A 4,814-nucleotide genomic window follows, 5' to 3' on the forward strand; every position below is an offset into this window, starting at 1 on the left:
TCACCCTATTTCTATTATACATTGTAATCTCCCTCAGAGTATAATAGTTTCACCATTATACAATGCCTTAATATTCTTTTTTTTTGTTGTTAGGCACAATAGTATTACAAATATAAATATATTTCCAGAGCTGCAATGCTGTAGTAAACACTACTTCTCTCGTTTTCAGACAGATCTGTAGGAGAATGAGATCAATACACCACATAGTAGTTTCTGTAGTGTAGTGGTTATCACGTTCGCCTCACACGCGAAAGGTCCCCGGTTCGAAACCGGGCAGAAACATCATTTCATTTTTTTTATGTGCATCCAAAAAGATTTTGTTCATTTTATTTTAACAAGTGAACATAATCTGCAAAGTTTACTCTGACATAGGTAACACATGTTTCTCCCAAGAAAAATGCTGACCAGGAATTTGTATTGGACACAACGGTCTCTACATTTTTCTCATCATTTTATTCTAACTTTGTAGTTTATTTCACTAACAATGGTGAAAAGACCTGTCTGATACATGTGACTGTGCTCACAAGTGATATTTTAATTTGCTGTACACTGTAAAGTTTTAAGATCTCTTGCCTTCTTATACAGAACGGGAACTTTATTGGGCAGGGAAGTACGTAGAAGGGGGACACATAGGAGAACACCCCAATGTTTTTTCAGGAGTTTCTGAATTTGGTAGGAGGACTGATTATACTTTGTGATGGACCTTGGACAACCAAATCCAAGATTATTGTCCCCAGATCTCCTGGGCTCCATTTCCTTGTTTTTATTCTTGTTATCCTTGTTGTCCTTGTTATTTTTGGCATAGGTCTTTGGCTTAGATTGAAGTAGTAGTGTATCTCTATCTTTCACTGCAACTTTTTGGAAAGCTTCCTGAACTCGATCCTTGTCATATCCTTAGCTATTAATCTGTTGGTCAGAGTCAGAGACTGTGCGCAAAAATCCTGATACAATGTACAATTTCTCTTAAGGCGATGAAATTGCACTAGTGGTATATTGTTTATCAACCTGGCATGATGATTGCTTTTCGCATGGATATAGCTATTCACCGCCACAGATTTAAAATCAGTTTTAGTGACAATATTGTAATTGTCATCTACAGATAGTACAAGATCGAGAAAGACTAGGGAGTCGGGACTGGTATTGAATGTAAATGTTAGACCAATCTCATTTGAATCAAACACTGCAAGTAAATTCAAGTAAAACATTCTCTTTGCCATCCCAAATAATGATCAGATCTACAGTTGGGTGAAAAAGAAAATACACCCTCTTTGAATTGTGTAGTTTTACATATCAGGACATAATAAGCATCTCTGTTCCTTAGCAGGTCTTACAATTAGGTAAATACAACCTCAGATGAACAACAACACATGACATATTACACCGTGTCATGATTTATTTAACAAAAATAAAGCCAAAATGGAGAAGCCATGTGTGAAAAACTAAGTATATCTTATGATTCAATAGTTTGTAGAACCACCTTTAGCAGCAGCAATAACTTGAAGTAATCATTTTCTGTATGACTTTATCAGTCTCTCACATCGTTGTGGAGGAATTTTGGCCCACTCTTCTTTACAACATTGCTGCATTGAGGTTTGTGGGCATTTGTTTATGCACAGCTCTCTTAAAGTCCAGCCACAGCATATCAATCGGGTTGAGGTCTGGACTTTGATTGGGCCATTGCAACACCTTGATTCTTTTCTTTTCAGACATTCTGTTGTAGATTTGCTGGTGTGCTTGGGATCATTGTCCTGTTGCATGACCCAATTTCACCCAAGCTTTAGCTGTCGGACAGATGGCTTCACATTTGACTCTAGAATACTTTGATATACAGTTCATGGTCGACTCAATGACTGCAAGGTTCCCAGGTCCTGTGGCTGCAAAAAAAGCCCAAATCATCACCCCTCCACCACCGTGCTTGACAGTTGGTATGAAGTGTTTGTGCTGATATGTTGTGTTTGGTTTTTGACAAATGTGGCGCTGTGCATTATGGCCAAACATCTCCACTTTGGTCTCGTCTGTCCAAAGGACATTGTTCCCGGAAGTCTCGTGGTTTGTTCATATGCACATTTGCAAACCTAAGCCGTGCTGCCATGTTCTTTTTAGAGAAAAGAGGCTTTCTCCTGGCAACCCTTCCAAACAAACCATACTTGTTCAGTCTTTTTAAAATTGGACTGTCATGAACTTTAACATTTAACATGCTAACTGAGGCCTGTAGAGTCTGAGATGTAACTCTTGGGTTTTTTGCAATTTCTCTTAGCATTGCACGGTCTGACCTTGGGGTGAATTTGCTGGGACGTCCACTCCTGGGAAGATTGGCAACTGCCTTGAATGTTTTCAACTTTTGAATAATCTTTCTCACTGTAGAATGATGGCTTTTAAATTGTTTGGAAATGGCCTTATAACCCTTCCCAGATTGATGGGCAGCAACAATTGCTTCTCTAAGATCATTGCTGATGTCTTTCCTCCTCTTCTCTCAAATTAAGTGAGATCTGATGGGGAACATGAAGCAGATAAAAGTGAAGAGGCTCATTGTGATGGTAGTGGGTAACCAGGCACTCAATAAAGGTCAAGCCCATGAATTGTTATCCCTGATCCGTATATAAGGGTTCAAGAGTGTCAGCTCTTGAGCCCAGTAACTGTACATGAAAAACTTGTAATTTGCGACAATAAAGATTTTGTGTGTTTTTGCCTTTCCAGGGATGCCAACAAGCAGGGGTTGCAAGGGCATGAGTTTGTGATAACCACTACACTACAGAAACTAGCTGTAGTAAAGTTTGTGTGTCTCAGTACTAACCCTCACCCTATTTCTATTATACATTGTTATCTCCCTCAGAGTATAATAGTTTCACCATTATACAATGCCTTAATATTCTTTTTTTTTTTTGTTAGACACAATAGTATTACAAATATAAATATATTTCCAGAGCTGCAATGCTGTAGGCGAACGTGATAACCACTACACTACAGAAACTAGCTGTAGTAAAGTTTGTGTGTCTCAGTACTAACCCTCACCCTATTTCTATTATACATTGTTATCTCCCTCAGAGTATAATAGTTTCACCATTATACAATGCCTTAATATTCTTTTTTTTTGTTGTTAGGCACAATAGTATTACAAATATAAATATATTTCCAGAGCTGCAATGCTGTAGTAAACACTACTTCTCTCGTTTTCAGACAGATCTGTAGGAGAATGAGATCAATACACCACATAGTAGTTTCTGTAGTGTAGTGGTTATCACGTTCGCCTCACACGCGAAAGGTCCCCGGTTCGAAACCGGGCAGAAACATCATTTCATTTTTTTTATGTGCATCCAAAAAGATTTTGTTCATTTTATTTTAACAAGTGAACATAATCTGCAAAGTTTACTCTGACATAGGTAACACATGTTTCTCCCAAGAAAAATGCTGACCAGGAATTTGTATTGGACACAACGGTCTCTACATTTTTCTCATCATTTTATTCTAACTTTGTAGTTTATTTCACTAACAATGGTGAAAAGACCTGTCTGATACATGTGACTGTGCTCACAAGTGATATTTTAATTTGCTGTACACTGTAAAGTTTTAAGATCTCTTGCCTTCTTATACAGAACGGGAACTTTATTGGGCAGGGAAGTACGTAGAAGGGGGACACATAGGAGAACACCCCAATGTTTTTTCAGGAGTTTCTGAATTTGGTAGGAGGACTGATTATACTTTGTGATGGACCTTGGACAACCAAATCCAAGATTATTGTCCCCAGATCTCCTGGGCTCCATTTCCTTGTTTTTATTCTTGTTATCCTTGTTGTCCTTGTTATTTTTGGCATAGGTCTTTGGCTTAGATTGAAGTAGTAGTGTATCTCTATCTTTCACTGCAACTTTTTGGAAAGCTTCCTGAACTCGATCCTTGTCATATCCTTAGCTATTAATCTGTTGGTCAGAGTCAGAGACTGTGCGCAAAAATCCTGATACAATGTACAATTTCTCTTAAGGCGATGAAATTGCACTAGTGGTATATTGTTTATCAACCTGGCATGATGATTGCTTTTCGCATGGATATAGCTATTCACCGCCACAGATTTAAAATCAGTTTTAGTGACAATATTGTAATTGTCATCTACAGATAGTACAAGATCGAGAAAGACTAGGGAGTCGGGACTGGTATTGAATGTAAATGTTAGACCAATCTCATTTGAATCAAACACTGCAAGTAAATTCAAGTAAAACATTCTCTTTGCCATCCCAAATAATGATCAGATCTACAGTTGGGTGAAAAAGAAAATACACCCTCTTTGAATTGTGTAGTTTTACATATCAGGACATAATAAGCATCTCTGTTCCTTAGCAGGTCTTACAATTAGGTAAATACAACCTCAGATGAACAACAACACATGACATATTACACCGTGTCATGATTTATTTAACAAAAATAAAGCCAAAATGGAGAAGCCATGTGTGAAAAACTAAGTATATCTTATGATTCAATAGTTTGTAGAACCACCTTTAGCAGCAGCAATAACTTGAAGTAATCATTTTCTGTATGACTTTATCAGTCTCTCACATCGTTGTGGAGGAATTTTGGCCCACTCTTCTTTACAACATTGCTGCATTGAGGTTTGTGGGCATTTGTTTATGCACAGCTCTCTTAAAGTCCAGCCACAGCATATCAATCGGGTTGAGGTCTGGACTTTGATTGGGCCATTGCAACACCTTGATTCTTTTCTTTTCAGACATTCTGTTGTAGATTTGCTGGTGTGCTTGGGATCATTGTCCTGTTGCATGACCCAATTTCACCCAAGCTTTAGCTGTCGGACAGATGGCTTCACATTT

The 4,814-nt window shown here is 38.0% G+C and overlaps 2 non-coding genes across 2 annotated transcripts; both read left to right on the forward strand.

Moving 5' to 3' along the window:
• Positions 1-209: 209 nt before the first annotated feature.
• TRNAV-CAC (transfer RNA valine (anticodon CAC)) lies at positions 210-282 on the forward strand. Its single transcript has one exon. It is a non-coding gene; the product is annotated as a tRNA-Val (tRNA).
• Positions 283-3,217: 2,935 nt separating this feature from the next.
• TRNAV-CAC (transfer RNA valine (anticodon CAC)) lies at positions 3,218-3,290 on the forward strand. Its single transcript has one exon. It is a non-coding gene; the product is annotated as a tRNA-Val (tRNA).
• Positions 3,291-4,814: the final 1,524 nt, after the last annotated feature.

This window comes from Ascaphus truei, unplaced genomic scaffold (genome assembly GCF_040206685.1).
Source record: "Ascaphus truei isolate aAscTru1 unplaced genomic scaffold, aAscTru1.hap1 HAP1_SCAFFOLD_325, whole genome shotgun sequence".
Taxonomy (NCBI): domain Eukaryota; kingdom Metazoa; phylum Chordata; class Amphibia; order Anura; family Ascaphidae; genus Ascaphus; species Ascaphus truei.